Source organism: Lampetra fluviatilis, chromosome 9, assembly GCF_964198595.1.
Source record: "Lampetra fluviatilis chromosome 9, kcLamFluv1.1, whole genome shotgun sequence".
Classification (NCBI taxonomy): Eukaryota; Metazoa; Chordata; class Hyperoartia; order Petromyzontiformes; family Petromyzontidae; genus Lampetra; species Lampetra fluviatilis.
In genome coordinates, this window is record NC_136283.1 from 965636 (window position 1) to 984684 (window position 19049).

Here is a 19049-nt window from a genome sequence, read left to right on the forward strand (position 1 = left end):
TGGGGAGCACCTATAACGACCGGAGCGGCACACGAGAGGGTGGGTGGCCACAATCTACCGGCCGCACGCCTTTGTCTCCCCAGTGCTGATATTTACACACCGCAGCAGCTGAGCAAACCTAAGGAAGATAGGCCCAGGGCCGGTTCAGGATGTCACTCTGCACGCAAACACGCACGCACACAAACACGTGCGTGCGCATGTTCACACAGACACACCACTCCCCACTGTATTCACAACACACCCCATCCACTCCACCACAATGAGTATCTCTTACACCACCACAACCATCAACACGCACACACACCAGTGCCATCACCACCACCAAAATGATAAAAACCACGCCATCACTATCACCACATACACCACCAGCATCACAATGATCACCTCTACCACCAAATACAAAGATCCCCTTATAACCTAAACAGACTTTCAGGGCAAGTGCTGTGAGCGAACACAAATGAAGGCCGGCACGGCGCACGAAGCATTCGTCTCCCCAGTGGCGATGCTTACACAACGTGCTGGGTACTAATGTGAGTCTAGGTCGACCTAGGGGAGGTCCAAGACCTGATCAGATAATCATCACTGGTGTTGGTCGTTAGCGGGAATCGAACTCGGGTGGCCGGGTCTGTAGCACAGCGCGCAATCCGCTGACCTCCAGCTCCCCATCAAGTCCATCACCACCACCACCATCATCATCCATCACCACACCATCACCACACCATCACCCCCACCACCATCATCATCATCCATCACCACACCATCACCGCCACCATCATCCATCACCACTGCGTCATTGGCGCCATCATCGCCGCGGGGTTTGGGAGTCGGGAGGCGCCCACCGTCGGTCGCGCCAGAGCGAGATCGTCCAATTATCGACATCACCGCAACTCGCTCCACGGTTCCTCCTCTCACTCGTTGCTCGTCAAGGGCTTCCAACAAAAGGAGAGGGGAGAGGTGGGTTGGGTGAGAGGGTGGGAATCAGCATCATCACCATCGCCTACAGCAGCAGCATTCAACTGCAGAGCCATCATCTTCAGCAGTAGCAGCAGCAGCATTGGCAACAGCAAAATCTTCATCAGTAGCAGCAGCAGCATCATCGACAGCATCAATATCTCTAAAATTACAGAACTAACATCAGCAGCAGAATAACGAATCGTCGGTATATCATCAGCAACAAAATCATCAGCAGCAGCAGCGGCTCCTGAAATAACAGCAGAATCATCAGCAGCTTCGTAATCATCATCATCATCATCGGCAGCAGCTGGAACGCTCGTTACGCGGCTGCGGAATCGGACTCGTTCACCCAAAATAAAAAGACAAAGATCCTCCGTGCGGCCTCTAACAGACTGTTGGGACAACAGATGTAAGCGAGTAGCTATGAAGCCCGGAATGGCCGATCGCCTTTGTCTCCCGAGCGCTGATATTGACACCCAAAAGCAGCTACTCATTCGAGGTTGGGTCGACCCAGAAGAGGAGGCCCAGGACGGGTTCAGATGATCGTCACTAAATGTTGGTCGTGATCGGGATTCGAACTTTGGTGGCTGGGTTCGTATCGCGAGTGCGCTAACCACTTTCACAAACCGGTCCCCACAGCAACACTTGAACGCCCGCGCGCGCACACCACCTAGCACATCCAGCCTCAAACACGACAGCACGCGCGCGCATACAAGCAAACGACACACACACATACACTCACATGCACTCACACACTCTCTCTCTCACGCACACACACACGCACACACACGCCGCGCGCGTGCGTCAATCATCGGGGACGCGCCGGTGCGTGGCGCGAGCCGTTACGGCGCGAGAGCGACCCCGCTCACCCCTCCCCTCCTCCTCCTCACCCACCCGCCTCGTCTCAGCCAGAGGCTCTGCTCCCCCCCACCCCTCCCTCCCTCCCCTCCCCTCCCCTCCCACCCCCTTACCCCCCCCTCTCTCTCTCCGCGTGCTGAGTGCTCCGCTCATTCGCGCGAAAAGAAACGAAGGTCTAGAGCCCAGGCAGTGCCATCATCAGAAACATTATCATCAGCAGCAGCAGCAAGAGCATCATCAGCATGACCATCATCATCAGAAATATTATCATCATCATCATCAGCAGCAGCAAGAGCATCATCAGCATGACCATCATCATTAGAAATATTATCATCATCATCATCAGCAGCAGCAAGAGCATCATCAGCATGACCATCATCATTAGAAATATTATGAATATTAAAATCATTAGCATCAACATCATCATCAGCAGCCTGGGTGTAACGCGGACCTAGCAGCATCATCAGCAGCATAATCGTCATCAGCAGTAGCAGCAGCAGCAGCAGCAGAATAATCACCCCATCATCAACCTCACTCACCATCATCACTCCCCATTAACTCCACTATCACATCACCATCTCCACCACCACCATCACCCATCATCATCATCACTCACCATCATCACTCCCCATTATCTCTACCATCACATCATCATTCCCACCACCACCATCACCCCATCATCAACCTCACTCACCATCACCACTCCCCATTATCTCTACCATCACATAATCATCCCCACCACCACCATCACCCCATCATCATCACTCCCCATTATCTCCACCATCACATCATCATCCCCACCACCACCATCACCCCATCATCATCATCACTCACCATTCCCCATTATCTCTACCATCACATAATCATCCCCACCACCACCATCACCCCATCATCATCACTCCCCATTCTCTCCACCATCACATCATCATCCCCACCACCACCATCATCATCACCACCATCACCCCATCATCATCATCATCACTCACCATTCCCCATTATCTCTACCATCACATCATCATCCCCACCACCACCATCACCCCATCATCATCACTCCCCATTCTCTCCACCATCACATCATCATCCCCACCACCACCATCACCCCATCATCATCATCACTCACCATTCCCCATTATCTCTACCATCACATCATCATCCCCACCACCACCATCACCCCATCATCATCACTCACCATTCCCCATTATCTCTACCATCACATCATCATCCCCACCACCACCACCATCACCCCATCATCATCATCATCACCACTCACCATTTCCCATTATCTCTACCATCACATCATCATCCCCACCACCACCATCACCCCATCATCATCATCACTCCCCATTCTCTCCACCATCACATCATCATCCCCACCACCACCATCACCCCATCATCATCATCACTCACTATTCCCCATTATCTCTACCATCACATCATCTTCCCCACCACCACCATCACCCCATCATCATCACTCACCATTCCCCATTATCTCTACCATCATATCACAATCCCCACCACCACCATCACCCCATCATCATCACTCCCCATTATCTCCACCATCACATCATCATCCCCACCACCACCATCACCCCATCATCAACCTCACTCACCATCATCACTCCCCATTATCTGTACCAGAACATTATCGCCCTCACCCTAATGACCCTCGTCATTTGCGGAGTCAATTCCTTCACGGTGGTGGTGGTGGTCGTCCACTATGGGGGTGGCAGGGGAGGAGGTGGACGTGGCGAGCTCCGTGCAGGTCGCAGTGACCGCGTGCCGGCCGCCTCTGGGCCGGCCCGTGAGGTGGAGGGGGGTGGGGGTCCCGATTTGTTGTAATCAGCAAATGCGAGAGGCGGGAGGGGTTAAGAAGGCGCACGCGCGCGCGCGCGGGGGCGCGCACGGGGTGGGCGTGCGGGTTGATAAATAATGCATTGTCTAGACGTAAAATGATCTCGCGCCGGCCGCTTACCCTCGGTGACACCCGCACGGGGCCCCCGCGCGGCGCTCCGCTTTGTCAAGAGAGATAGCGGCGGCTGCGGCGGCGGCGGCAGTGGAGGAGGAGGAAGAGAACGGAGCGCCGCCCGCGTGTGTGGAGTGGAGGGGGGGGGTCTGAGCGTGAGTGGAAGCGGTTAGCGCGCTGCGCTGCGAACCCGGCGAGCCGAGTTCGACTCCCCGCTCACCAGGCAACACCTCCCCTAGGTCGATTCGGCGTAAAATGAGTCAATGGCGCGGTGTGTTAAAAAGAGATCGCCACTGGGGAGACGAAGGCGGTCGCGCGTGGCGTTGGCCACCCACCCTCATGTTGATGATCCACACGCAGGCAAGTTGATGTTTTACTTTCCGCTCCCCACGACTCCTTACGCACACAACAACAACAACAGCAGCTGCCGTTTCCCACGAAGTGGCGGTAACGTCACCACGGCGCTTGAGCCAGGCTAGGTGCACCTTGAAGTATCGACGGCTCGCTAGCAGGTGGTCACGGGAAAAACCCAGGTGCCATTGTTTGACTGACCGATGCACCACCTGTGCTTATCACTGTGCCAACTCGCTGCGTTTTCAGCCGCCCGGCGCTCCGCTCGTTGTTGTGAGCGTCGCTCCTCTGCCCTGCGCCGTTGCTGGAGGGCGACTGCCTCCATCTCCCAAGCAGCAGCAGCGTCTTTGGCGAGCCTCCTCCACGGAGGCCGATCTTGACACTGCTCCCAGCAGTCATCGACAACTTCACTCAGATCCAGATCCACCTGTATCGAATCAAGTCCATCTCTTTCCTCACCTGGGTCGTGCATTTAGCCACCACAACCCCATGAAACAGAAGCTGCTTGGGCATGCGGTGGTTGGACTTGGGGGCTGTATGATCCAGCCAACCTAGCCTCGCCTGTCGGAAGAGTTCACCTATGGGATTTGTGAGCTCCCCACACAATCCAGTCTGGTTAAACCCAGAATGGATCACAGGCAGGCAAGCCTGAATATTTCTAACCGGCGCAAATTTTCCTTCCCACGTTTCGTAACATGAGGACTGAGAAGACCGAAAACTTCGTGTGAAGCGACAAACCAGGTAGCTTCAACAAAACATGAAGATAATGCCGCTCGACTGAATCACGGGTTCACAAAGACAAAGTTCCACCATAATATTATTGACATGCTGTTGGGCCAAAGTGATGTTATTGAGCACTCTTAAAGGCCAGTACGGTACACGAGTAGGTGGGTGGCCAACATCACGCCCGGCCGCCTTTGCCTCCCTAGTGGCGATGCTGACACACCGCACCAATTACTTATTGAGGCTGAGTCGACCTAGGGGAGGCCCATAACCGGTTCAGATAATCGTCATTGACGTTGGCTGTGGGCGGGAATCGAACTCGAAATACCGGTTTCGTCGCACAGCGCGCAAACCACTACACTACCGCTCCCCACACACACACACTCACACACACACTCACACACACTCACACACACACTCTGACACACATTCACACACACTCACTCACACACACACACTCACTCAGACACACTCACACACACTCTCACACACACTCTCACTCACACACTCACACACACTCTCACACACACACTCACACACACACATACTCTCACACACACACACTCACACACACACTCACACACACACTCTCACACACACACACACTCTCACACACACACACACACTCTCACACACTCACACACACTCTCACACACACTCACACACACACTCACACACACACTCTCACACACACACACACTCTCACACACACACACACACTCTCACACACTCACACACACTCTCACACACACTCACACACACTCTCACACACACACACACTCTCACACACACTCACACACACTCTCACACACTCACACACTCTCACACACTCACACACACTCTCACACACACACACACTCTCACACACTCACACACTCTCACACACTCACACACACTCTCACACTCACACACACTCTCACACACTCACACACTCTCACACACTCACACACACTCTCACACTCACACACTCTCACACACTCACACACACTCTCACAACAACAACAACCGCCATTCGCCACTAAGTGGCGGTGACGTCACCACGACGCTTGTGCCAGGCCATGTGCACCCTGAGGCCACGTGAAGTGTCGAACGCCCGCTGGCAGGAGGTCACGGGGCAGACCCAGCAGGTGCCACGGGTCGACTGACCGAGATGACCGAGATGACTGGCTGATGCACCACCTGTGCCCCCTACTGTGCCAACTTGCTGTGCTTTAGCCACCCGGCGCTCCGCTCGTTGTTGTGAGCGTCGCTCCTCCGCCCTCCGTTGTTGTTGGAGGGCGACTGCCTCCAACTGCCCAATAGCAGCGTCCTTCACGAGCCTCCTCCACAGAGGCCGATCTTGACACCGCTGGTACCAGTCATCGGCAAGTCCACTCAGCTCCACGTCCTCCTGTACCACATCACTCCATCTCTTCTCTAGCCCGTGCCGCGCCCGTTTAGCCCCCTCGATCCGGCCGAACAAAAGCTGTTTAGGCATGCGGTGGCTGGGCATGCGGGCTACATGACCCAGCCAACGCAGCCTTGCCTGCCGGAGGAGCTCACTGATGGGACTTTGCCCAGATCTTTCAAGGACTTGTGAGCTCCTCACACAATCCAGCCTGGTTAAACCCAGGATGGATTGTAGGCAGGCCAGCCTAAATGTTTCCAACCGGCGAAGATGCTCCGCTAGGGGGGTCCACGTTTCGCAAGCGTAGAGAAGGGAGGGAATGACCGTGGCCGAGAAGACCTGAAGCTTCGTGCGGAGCGACAGACCAGGTAGCTTCCACACAGCGTTACGCAACCGATGAAAAGATATTGCCGCTCGACTGATTCGGAGTGAGACCTCTGCTGATAAACTGGAGCCGGTCATGAGCACACTGCCCAGGTATGGGAAACTCTCTACTCTCTCCACAACTGCCCCATCACCGATTGGGAGTTGTGGGGGCGGAGTGCCCGATGGTACAAAATACCCAGGCAGGTGCTTAGTTTTGGTGGGGCTGATGGTAAGGCCCCACCTCTTAGTGGCACGCTCCAGTCTCAGCAGCAGCGTCTCCAACTCCTCTTCTGAATGAGCAGCTATTACCAAATCATCGGCATACATAACGTGGTTGACCAATAGGGAGCCATCCCTTGATCGCACCCGGGCGTCGATCAGCCTCCCATTATATCTGTACCAAATGGTAATTCCCCCGGTACAGCTATTGAAGGCTTCACGAACTACGCAGTCGAAATAGATGTTAAATAATGTGGGAGCCAGAGGACATCCCTGTCGCACCCCAAGGTGTACAGGGAAAGGCTCCGACTCCCGGCCACGTAGTTTTACCCGGGCCCGCTCACCATCATGAAGGTCCTTAATGATCGTGAGCAGAGGGTCAGGGACTCCGAAAGCACGAAGAACAACCCAGAGCCCAGTCCTATTGATGGTATCATAGGCCTTGACCAGGTCAATAAAGCAGAGATGTAGGTCTTTTTGGAATTCCCTACACCTCTGCTGTAGCAGACGGACAGAAAATATGGCATCTGTGCAGGACCGCCCTTTCCTGAAACCACATTGGGGCTCCGCAAGCCTCTCCTCAGCATGCCTAGCAAGGCGATGTTGAATAATCCTTGCCAGGACCTTACCCGGCACACTGAGGAGTGAGATGCCCCTGTAGTTGTTACAGTCGGTACGGTCCCCCTTCTTAAAGAGGGGGACCACCAGGGCATCCTTCCAGTCCTGCGGAACCCGTCCAGTGGTCCAGACTGTTGTTATGATGTCATATAGGGCAGTCTGTGCACAAACGCCACCCTCCCTCAGCATTTCGCCTGGGAGATCATCTCTGCCCGGTGCCTTCCCTGGTCTCAGACTCCGGATCGCCCTCAGTACTTCCTCAACAGCCGGTACCTCAGCCAGCCACTCACAGGGGGTGACCTCTTCCAATATTTGAGGCACCGCAGCCTCAGCAGGGTTATCCCCACTTTGTGCCATGATGTTTTCCTGGCTGAGAGATTTTCCCTCCCCCAGGACCTCACAGAAATGCTCAGCAAATCTGCAAACCTGTTCCTGGGGGTCGGAGATTGGATCACCGTTTTTTCCTCTAATGATGGTAATAGGTGTGGCGCTACAGGTTACTTTTTTGATGGAGTTAAATAGTGATTTGTGATCGCGGGCTACTGAGGCAGACTCCATCTCCTCAGCAACCCGCGACCACCACCCATCCTTACAGCGCCTCACGGCTCTCCGAACCTCCGAGCGAAGACTGCGGTAAACCTCCTCATTCTCTGATGTGGGATGCTGTAGGCGATGAGAGTGGGCCTGTCGCTTTTTCTCAATTAACCTGAACACCTCCTCCGTCAGCCAGGGTTCCCGGGGAGGTCTGGACCGCGTACCCAAAGCAGCCATTGCAGCTGCATGAGTCACAGTCTTAAACCTCGCCCATTTACCCTCGACATCAGGTGGAGTGGGGGACGATGCCAACCCCTGCTGCAAGCGATGATGAAATTCTCGCTTGCAACTTTCATCAGCTAGCTGAGACCAGGCCACTTTTGGTTGGAATGGGATCCTGGGTGTACACCCACCACCGGAGTGGAAGAATGGCAGGCGCATCTTACAGATGACTAGTCGATGGTCAGAGGGCAGATCAGCTCCACGGTAGGTCCTGGTGTCAAGGACATGGGCTCGCATCCGCTGGTCCGTCACTACGTAGTCCAGCAGATGTTCTTGCTTGGACCCGGCATGCATCCATGATGTTGTGTGGATGCGCCGATGCCGGAAGAGCGTGTTGGTAATTACAAGCCCATGGGCTGCACAAAAATCTAGCAGCCTCCTACCATTATTATTGAGCTGATCTGGCCCATGCCTTCCAATCACTCCAGACCAGGTGCCAGCATCATGACCAACTCGGGCATTGAAGTCACCCAACAAGATGACTCTGTCCCGAGTGGCCACTTTAGCCAGCACCTGTGACAGGAGGTCATAGAAAGCGTCCGACTCATCGGCTTTGCCTGCATCCCTCCACGGATGTTCGTCTTCGGTGGGGGCATAAGTAACCACGACCACCACTCCTCGCCTCTGGTTGATGGGAAGGCGAGCCCACTCTCACACACACACACTCACACACACTCACACACACACACACTCTCACACACTCACACACACACTCACACACACTCACACACACTCTCACACACACTCACACACACTCACACACACTCACACACACACACACTCACACACACACTCACACACACTCTCACACACACTCTCACACACACTCACACACACTCACACACACACATGTCCTCTCCAGCGGGCGCTCTCGTGCTTTGAAGTGAAGCTGCGCGCCGCCCTCCATCCCCCCGCTTTCAAACGAGCGCCGCGAATTCAAAGCAACTCCAGGCACCCAGAACCCCTCTTTAAAGAGACCCCCCCCACCACCACCACCTCTATCTCGCTACCCCCTACCACGACCCCCCCCCCTCTCTCAGGGTCCACGCCTGGCTATCCCTTTTCTCGAATCTCTGGTATAGTTCGGCCTCAACCCTAAAGCATTCTCGCGCGTGTGAAGATACGGTGGCCATCGTTGTTTTCATCATCGGCAGTGTTATGCAAGTTGCTGTTTTCAGTGGTGTTGGTTAGTGGTGGTATATTCATATAAACAAACGCTGGTTACAATTGTACCATCATCGCCGGCGTTGATGTCGATATCCGGCAGGAATCACCGGGCTAATTGCTCGCGCGCGCCCCTTCTCCCCTCGTCCCGAGCCGAACGCGGATTGTGAATTAGACCGGGGCTGGGGGGGGGGCTATGGGAGGGGGAGGGAGGGAGGGATTAGGTGGGAGGCGGAGGGGAGGGATTGAGCCGAGGGGTTTAATGGACGAGGGGGGAGGAGGGACGGCGCGCGGGACGCCGAGGACGCGGTAATGAAGCGAGAGGCCGGGAGAGCGCGGCCTCCGTGCTGAGTGCGTGTGTCAGCGTGTGTGTGTCAGCGTGTGTGTGCGTGTGTGTGTGTCAGCGTGTGTGTGTGTGCTTGTGCGTGTGTGTGTAAGCGCGTGTGTGTGTGTGCTTGTGCGTGTGTGTGCTTGTGCGTGTGTGTGTAAGCGTGTGTGTGTGTCAGCGTGTGTGTGCGCGCTTGTGCGTGTGTGTAAGCGTGTGTGTGTGTGCTTTTGTGTGTGTGTGTGCTTGTGCGTGTGTGTGTAAGCGTGTGTGTGTGTAAGCGTGTGTGTGTGTGCGTGTGTGCTTGTGTGTGTGTCCATCTCTTCGGGCTAGAGAAGAGATGGAGTGATGTGGTACAGGAGGACGTGGAGCTGAGTGGACTTGCCGATGACTGGTACCAGCGGTGTCAAGATCGGCCTCAGTGGAGGAGGCTCGTGAAGGACGCTACTGGGCAGTTGGAGGCAGTCGCCCTCCAACAACAACGGAGGGCGGAGGAGCGACGCTCACAACAACGAGCGGAGCGCCGGGTGGCTAAAGCACAGCAAGTTGGCACAGTAGGGGGCACAGGTGGTGCATCAGCCAGTCATCTCGGTCATCTTGGTCAGTCGACCCGTGGCACCTGGGTCTGCCCCGTGACCTCCTGCCAGCGGGCGTTCGACACTTCACGTGGCCTCAGGGTGCACATGGCCTGGCACAAGCGTCGTGGTGACGTCACCGCCACTTAGTGGCGAATGGCGGTTGTTGTTGTTGTGTGCTTGTGTGTGTGTGCTTGTGTGTGAACGCGCGCGTGCGTGAGCGCGTGTGTGTGTAAGCGTGTGTGTGTACGCGTGTGAGTGAGTGCTTGTCTGTGTGAGTATGTGTGCGTGTGTACGCGTGTGTGTGTGTGTGTACGCGTGTGAGTGCTTGTGTGTGTACGCGTGTGAGTGCTTGTGTGTGTGTGAGTGAGTATGCGTGTGTGTGTACGTGTGTGTGTGTACGCGTGTGAGTGAGTGCGGTTGTGCAACGGTTAGCGCTGCGCTGCTCTACGATCTCGTCGACAAGAGTTCGATTCCCGCTCACAGAACCGGTCCCTCGCCTCCCCTAGGTCGAATCAGCCTCAAATGAGTACCTGGTGCGATGTGTAAATATCGCCACCGGGTATACAAAGGCGGCCGGGCGTGGTGGTGGCCACTCACTCCCTCGTGTGCCGGGCCGGCCTTCATCGGATATCGCTAACTCGACTTGCGCCAAAAGTCAATCACGACTCTCCATGGCGTCTTTGTCTTTTGTGTTTGTGGGGATGTAGAGGTTCAATGATTATCGCACTGTCTATGAACTCAGCGACCTGAGCTGGATTGTGTGTGAGTGCGTGAGTGAGAGCGTGAGTGTGTGAGTGAGTGCGTGAGTGTGTGAGTGCGTGTGTGAGTGTGTGAGTGCGTGAGTGTGTGAGTGAGTGCGTGAGTGTGTCAGTGTGTGAGTGAGTGAGTGAGTGTGTGAGTGAGTGTGTGAGTGCGTGAGTGAGTGAGTGAGTGCGTGAGTGAGTGTGTGAGTGCGTGAGTGCGTGAGTGAGTGTGTGAGTGAGTGTGTGAGTGAGTGCGTGAGTGTGTGAGTGAGTCAGTTCGTGAGTGTGTGAGTTCGTGAGTGTGTGAGTTCGTGAGTGTGTGTGTGCGTGTGTGTGAGTGTGTGTGAGTGAGTGCGTGAGTGTGTCAGTGTGTGAGTGAGTGAGTGAGTGTGTGAGTGAGTGTGTGAGTGCGTGAGTGAGTGAGTGTGTGAGTGAGTGTGTGAGTGCGTGAGTGAGTGTGTGAGTGAGTGTGTGAGTGAGGGCGTGAGTGTGTGAGTGAGTCAGTTCGTGAGTGTGTGAGTTCGTGAGTGTGTGAGTTCGTGAGTGTGTGTGTGCGTGTGTGAGTGAGTGTGAGTGTGTGTGCGTGTGTGTGAGTGTGTGTGAGTGAGTGCGTGAGTGTGCGTGTGTGAGTGCGTGTTCACGTACTGTATATATTTTCGGGGAGAGTGGTGGGGTAGTGATTAGCGCTTTGCGCTACAAACCCGGCGAGACAAACCCGGCGAGCCGGATCCAACGACGTTGGATGTGACTCAACCTTAAATGAGCCCCTGGATCCATGTGTACACCGCCCAATAATGATTTTACAATTGCTGGCTCACAGCACTTGCCACAACTGTGTCGGCGACCACTGGGGACCTTGGCATTTGTTATACTCATCGAAATGACTGCACGCGTTTGAAAGAAACTTTTAAGTATTTTTTCCCCTCTATTATCATGAACAAAACTTCAAACGTGAACAAATGTTGATGGAAATCTTTGGTCTGGGGACACGTTGATTGGTCGGTGACGCATAAACAAGTTTTTTATTTTTGTAATAGGACTGAAACAACAATAATAATGATTTATATTTGTCGTCTCACCTACACATTTATTTATTTAACATTTAATATTTGGCCTTGTTAATTTCCCCTTCTTCTGTTATCCCCCCCTTCTCACTCCGCCCCGCCTCCTCCTCCCCGTCACTTCCCCTCCCGCCACTTGCCCCCCCCCCCACAATTTCAGGCCGAGTAGACCTAGGGGAGACCGCCACAAACCACCGGAGGTCCCGCACCGGCGCGAGGATTCGGGAGAGGGCTGGAGGTGAAGGGTCGTGGCTGGAGGTGAGGGGTCGTGGTTGGGGGTGAGGGGTCGTGGTTGGGGGTGAGTGTGCTGGGTGTGCTTGGGGTTAAAGCCGGAGGTCAGGGTGATGGGCATGGTTTCGGGGTAGGGTTAATGTCAGGGTTAGGGTTACAGTGAGAAGTCGAGGGTTAGGGATAGTGCATGGGGTTAGCTGTAATGGTAGGGTTGGTGTAGGGGTTGGGCTATAGTCGGGTGTGGGGTAAGGTCAGAATGACTGTGAGCGTGAGCACTCAGTGTGTGTGTGTACGTGTATACGAGTGGGCATACGAGTGCAAGCTTGTGCTTGTGTGGGTGCGTTTGATTGTGCGTGTATATATGCGTGTGCTTGTGTATGTAGCCCGCATGCTCAGCCACCGCATGCCCAAGTAGCTTCTGTTTGGCCGGAGAGAGGGGGGCTAGACGGCCACGGCACGGGCTAGAGAAGAGATGGAGTGATGTGGTACAGGAGGATGTGGAGGTGAGTGGACTTGCCGATGACCAGCAGTGTCAAGATCAGCGTCTGTGGAGGAGGTTCGTGAAGGACGCTGCTGAAGAGGAAGCAGTCACCCTCCAGCAACAACAGCGGAGGGCAGTAGAGCGAAGTTCACACCAATGAGCGGAGCTCCGTGCGGATAAAGCGTCGAGTTGGCACAGTGGGGAGCACAGTTGGTGCATCTGTCAGTCATCTCAGTCAGTCATCCAATGGAACCTGGGTCTGTTCAGTGGCCTCCTGCCAGCGAGCCTTCAACACTTCACGTGGCCTCAAAGTGCACCGAGCCTGGCACAGGCGTCGCGGTGACGTCACCGCTACTGACGAACGGCGGGTGTTGCTGTTGCGTGCGTCTTAAGTGAGCACCTAATGCGGTATGCCAACATCGGCACTCGAGAGACAAAGGGGGGCGGGCATGGTGTTGGCTCTACCCCCCTCGTGTGCCGTTCTGGCCTTCATCGGTGCTCGCTAACAGCACTTGCCCAACAGTCTGTTGAAGGCTATACGGAGGATCTTTGTCTTTGTGTGTTTGTGTGCTGCGTTCCTCTCGCTCCATCCGTGTGCGCCGCACTGCGTGCGTCGCGATGATGAATGGGCGGCCCGACGGGGAGGAAGCAGTCGGGGGGGGGGCGCAGGGGATGGAGTGGATGGATGGAGGGGGGCGGGGCTGACCGGGGGAAGGGGGGTGGAGGGGCGGGGCGAGCGGTGGAATCGGAACCCGAGCGGCAGCCACGCAATTTGAGCACGAGGGGAGAGCGCGAGTGGACCGAGAGCGCGGTGGGGGGGGATGAGAGCGGGTTTGGCAGACGGGGTTAGGCCGGACCCCCCGGGGAGCCCGTGAAATGTGACCCCCCCCCCGCTCCACCACACACACCCCGACCCGTGCCCCCCCCCTCGCACTCTCCTTGGTCCGTCCGTCCACCGCTGTTAGCTACTGCGCGCATGAACTCCCATCTCATAGAGCAGCGGCCTTGTTGGTGGTGGTGTTGTTGTTGTTGTGATATTTGTTGTAGAAAGACACGGATCCTCCCCCGTACCTTGTGTGTGTTCGTGTGTCCGTGTGTGCTTGTTGTTGTTGTTGTGGCTCTGTTGTTGCTCTCGCCGCAGTTGTTGTTGTTTATGTTACTGTTGTTGTTGCCGAAATAATGATTGTACGACAAACTGACAAAAGATAAAGGAAATAAACACGTTTAAAATCAGCGCGGAACGGGATTAGCGCAGAGGCTCCGTGACGCGTGCACAGCGCGGCGCGTGTGAACATCGGCACGGGGGAGACAAAGGCGGTCAGGCGTGATGCGTGATGCGAGATGCGTGACGCTGGCCACAATCCGCATTTGGCAGATTGTATCGCGGCGTGGGAGCTCGCGCGTGTGTATGTTGTGTGTGTGTTGTTGTGTGTGTGTGTTGTTTTGTGTGTGTTGTGTGTGTGTTGTGTGTGCTGTGTGTTGTTTTGTGTGTGTTGTGTGTGTGTTGTGTGTGTTGTGTGTGTGTTGTGTGTGTTGTTTTGTGTGTGTTATGTGTGTGTTGTGTGTGCTGTGTGTGTGTTGTGTGTGTGTTTTGTGTGTGTGTTGTTTTGTGTGTGTTGTGTGTGTGTTGTTTTGTGTGTGTTATGTGTGTGTTGTGTGTGCTGTGTGTGTGTTGTGTGTGTTTTGTGTGTGTGTTGTTTTGTGTGTGTTGTGTGTGTGTGTTGTTTTGTGTGTGTTGTGTGTGTTGTGTGTGCTGTGTGTTGTTTTGTGTGTGTTGTGTGTGTTGTGTGTGCTGTGTGTGTGTTGTGTGTGTTGTGTGTGTGTTGTGTGTGCTGTGTGTTGTTTTGTGTGTGTTGTGTGTGTGTTGTGTGTGCTGTGTGTTGTGTGTGTGTTGTTTTGTGTGTGTTGTGTGTGTGTTGTGTGTGCTGTGTGTGTGTGTTGTGTGTGTTGTTTTGTGTGTGTTGTGTGTTGTGTGTGTGTTGTCTGTGCTGTGTGTTGTGTGTGTGTTTTGTGTGTGTATTGTGAGTGTTATTTCGTGTGTAGTGTGTGTGCTGTGTGTTGTGTGTTGTTTTGTGTGTAGTGTGTGTGCTGTGTGTATGTTGTTTTGTGTGTAGTGTGTGTGTGTTGTTTAGTGTGTGTTGTGTGTGCTGTGTGTGCTGTGTGTTGTTTTGTGTGTGTTGTGTGTGCGTGTGCTGTTTTGTGTGTGTTGTGTTTAGTGTTTAGCGCATATGCACTGCGAACCCTGCCACCTGGGTTCTATTCCCCGCCACGGCTATAACATGAATGGCTTTCAGTTTAGGTCAGCCCTGAGTCTCTCTATGGGTGTCAATGGTTACTATTTGTCACAGTTGGGGGCACAGGTGGTGCATCGGCCAGTCATCTCAGCCCGTCAACTCATGGCACCTGGGTCTGTCCCGTCACCTCGTGCCAGCAGCAAGAGACTTCAACACTTCACGTGATAACCCTCAACGTGCACCTAGCCTGGCACAAGCGCCGTGGTCTCGTCACCGCCACTTCGTTGCCCGACACGCGTGCATTTTACTTCTTACGGAATCCAACAATAATACATTACAAAATCAAGGGCAGCCCTGCATCAATCCACTGCTGGATGAAGGCCCGCTTCACGCCCTGCCGACAGGCCTAGCGGGTTTCTTTGTGCCCTTCATGTGCCCAGGAAAGCCTCTCAGAGTCTCAAGTCTCCCCTTCAGGAGGGTCCTGTTCGGCCAGTTCCATAAATCATTTGCTTTGCCCCGTGGGGGAGGAAAGCCAGAGAGCCCAGAGAAAACCCAAAACGCAGAGGACGAGGAGGGGAGGAGGGCAGGCGGGGAAGTGGGGGCCCACGTTAAAAGCGCCGTACAGATTGATTCAAGAATCCCTGTCTGTACTGCCATCTCTCGGCCTACAACAGCGGGTATTTGTTTGTGAATATACTGTATATTTTATATTTATAACGAATCGTAATTTGCATCGCCTTGCCAATTCGCTGATGGATAACGGCGTCCCCACGCGGGTTGTATGATCATACTTCACCACTTTCGTCAGTGCTGGTTGGTGTAGTCGGGGTGGTGGCGGCGGCGGTGGGGGGGGCGTTTCAGACATCACTCGCCACTGACGCCGCTCGCCGTCGCCAGGAATCGAACTCTGGATGGCCTCTAGTTCAAAGCGCTTGCCAGGGCGCTATCCGCTGACCATAACGAGCGATCGATTCACGCATTCATTATTCATTGGTTCGTACAACGGCCTTGCTCCCTCCCAGGTCTCCCCTGCTAAACAGACCCCGACGCAGTCATTAAGGTCCCGGGAGACGCCACGCGGAGGCGTGGGGTAATTATTGTCGCGGGCGTCCATTAACTCTGAGCCCCGCACCACGCAGATGTCTCCTCTCCTACGCAGGCCGTTCTCCGTGACCCCCAGAGGTCGGGGGGGAGGGGGTCAGAAGGGGTCTCTCCGCCAGGAGCCTCGGGGAGGTCAGTAGGGGTCTCTCTACCTTGTAGAGGGGGGTCAGTAGGGGTCTCTCTACCTTGTAGAGGGGGGTCAGTAGGGGTCTCTCTACCTTGTAGAGGGGGGTCAGTAGGGGTCTCTCTACCTTGTAGAGGGGGGTCAGTAGGGGTCTCTCTACCTTGTAGAGGGGGGTCAGTAGGAGTCTCTCTACCTTGTAGAGGGGGGTCAGTAGGGGTCTCTCTACCTTGTAGAGGGGGGTCAGTAGGGGTCTCTCTACCTTGTAGAGGGGGGTCAGTAGGGGTCTCTCTACCTTGTAGAGGGGGGTCAGTAGGGGTCTCTCTACCTTGTAGAGGGGGGTGGGCGCAGGGGGGTGGTTGGGTGGTGGACTCCACGGGGGTCCTACGCACAGAGAGAGAGAGGAGTGGGGGTGGGGGTGGTTGGGTGGGTGGGGGGCTGAATGGGAGGTGGGGGGGGTTAGCGGAGATCCGGGTGGCGGAAATGAACGCGCGCGAGGCGTTGCGAGGGCGTTAATGACCGCGGGAGACCAATTACCTGCGATGTCGCGTGCGGAGCGAGCGGACGCGCTCTGCGGAGAGACCGGCAGGTGTCGGGGTGGGCTGGGGGGGGGGGCGAGGGCTGGTGAGGGTTCAAAGGGGGGGGAGATGAGGGAGATGAAGGAGCGATAGGAGAGCGAGGAGAGAGGGGTGAAAGGTGAGAGCTCGGGGAGAGAGAAAATTGAAAGAGGGGAGAGAGAAAGGGGATCGAGGGGAAGACAAACGTGAGAGGGGAGAGAGAGAACGGGGAGAGCGAGCAAGGTGAGAGAAAGAGAGCAGAGAGAGAGAGAGCGGACAATGACAGCAGGGGTGAGAGAGAGAGATGGAACGGAAAGGCAAAAGGGAAGAGAGCGAGGGGAGAGGGGCGAGCGAGGCGGAGCGGGGTGCGGGCAGCAGCCTCGCGGCCCGTCGACACCGGGCAGCAGCAGCAGTCGGCAGTGCAGGCTGCTGCTGCTGCACTGTACCGGTGATTCATCACCAGCGTCAACTAGCGCGAGAAAGCGGCCTCGTGCTCCCGGCGATTGCGCTGCTGGTGTTGGTGGTGTTGGTGGTGGTGTTGGTGATGGTGATGCTAGTGGTGGTTCTGGTGGTGGTGGCGATGGTGGTGATGGTGGTGGTGTTGGTGGTGTTGGTGGTGGTTCTGGTACTAGTGGTGCTGGTGGTAGTGTTGGTGGTGGTTCTGGTGTGTTGCTGATGGTGGTGCTAGTGGTGGTGGTTCTGGTGGTGTTGGTGATGGAGGTGGTGCATCAGCCAGTCATCCCATTGGCACCTGTGCCTGTCCCGTGACCTCCTGCCAGCGAGCGTTCGACACTTCACGTGGCCTTAAGGTGCACATAGCCTGGCACAAGCGCCGTGGGCACGTCATCGCAACGAAGTGGCGAATGGCGGTGGTTGTTGTTGTTGATGGTGGTGGTGGTGGTGGTTGTTGTTGTTGGTGGTGGTGGGGAGCTGCGCTACCAACCCGGCGACCCGAGTTATATTCCCGCTCACGGACAGCAGCAGTGACGATTATCTGAACCGGTCCTGGGCCTCCCCTCGGTCGACTCAGCCTCAACTGAGCACTTGGTGCGGTGCGTAGTGAACCTCGTCACTGGGGAGACAAAGGTCGGCGCGCGTGATGCTGGCCACCCACCTCCTCGTGTGCCGTGCCGGCACTTGCCCAAACGTCTTTGTCTTTGGTGGTGCTGGTGGTAATGGAGAGTTGGGAGAGAACGATGAGAGAGCGTAAGGAATGAGACGGAGGGTATGTTTGTTGAACTTCTTTCGCACCGTACGTAGCCAACCGTGCTAATCGGAGGTGCGTGGAAGGACAACAATCGAAACACACCGGGTGACGAATGGAAAACGCTTGCATGAAGAGAGAGGGGTGAGGACAGATATGGAATAGAGTAGAGAGAGAGGGGGGAGATGAATGGCCCAAGAAGAGAGGGGGAGATGGAGGCCAGGTCACGGGGAGTGGAGGAATCGAGAGGTGGCGAGAGACAGAGAGGAGAGTGCATGGCAAGGAGATAGCGTCAACACAGAGGAGAGACGGGATAGCGATCATTAGGCAGAGGGAGAGAAGAGAGACAGGATAGAGAGTGCACGAAGACAGAGAGAAAATGGAGAATACACAGTGTGGAGAGAGCGGGGAGAGAGAGAGAGCCAGGGGAGAGTGCAGAGAGAATGAGAGAGGGGAGAGCGAGAGAGAGAGAGGAGAGAGATGGTCCGAAAATGGTATCGATCGCGTCGCCACGGGAGGAGAGAACGCGTGAGGCCGCGAGATGGAGAAATCGACAGCTGGGCAGTGGGGGGCGGGGGGCTAGGGGGGATGGGGGGCGGGGTGGGGGTGTTAGGGATAAGAGGGGGGGGAGTTGGTGGAAAAACGCGAGGCTGGGGGAGACGGGGCGGCGAAGGGGGGGGCTGGGGGGGAGGGTTCGTGGAATGTGATTTACGTGGATGGAGAGAGAGAGAGAAAGAGATCCATTCATAGAACAATATTAGCAGAGATGGGAGAATGCTTTTCGTGCTAAGAGCACGGGGGAACCCGCACGCGTTGTCGATGCGTCGAGTCAAGCGTGACAAGTGATTGTTCCTAATACGGTGACGCCAAGAAAATTCACATCGGGTCGCGCGCGTAAAACTTGCACGGTTCGAATCATGCGCATCTCCATAGAAGACAACAACAAGAAGCAATTCCTGAATCGAATCGCTACTGAAGATCTAGGATGTGGTGA

The 19049-nt window shown here is 55.3% G+C and overlaps 2 long non-coding RNA genes across 3 annotated transcripts in view; one reads left to right on the forward strand and one right to left on the reverse strand.

Moving 5' to 3' along the window:
• The window catches only part of LOC144934038 (uncharacterized), a 59972-nt gene extending 50396 nt beyond the window's left edge, over window positions 1–9576 (reverse strand). The window contains exons 1-2 of the long non-coding RNA XR_013637126.1: window positions 9489–9576; window positions 840–929 (exon numbers count right to left, since the gene is read on the reverse strand). This is a non-coding gene — a long non-coding RNA (uncharacterized LOC144934038). The remainder of the gene's footprint in view (window positions 1–839; window positions 930–9488) is intronic.
• Window positions 9577–12282: 2706 nt separating this feature from the next.
• LOC144934099 (uncharacterized) overlaps window positions 12283–19049 on the forward strand; it is a 37586-nt gene continuing 30819 nt past the window's right edge. For both annotated transcript variants that reach the window (XR_013637131.1, XR_013637130.1), the window contains exon 1: window positions 12283–12384. This is a non-coding gene — a long non-coding RNA (uncharacterized LOC144934099). The remainder of the gene's footprint in view (window positions 12385–19049) is intronic.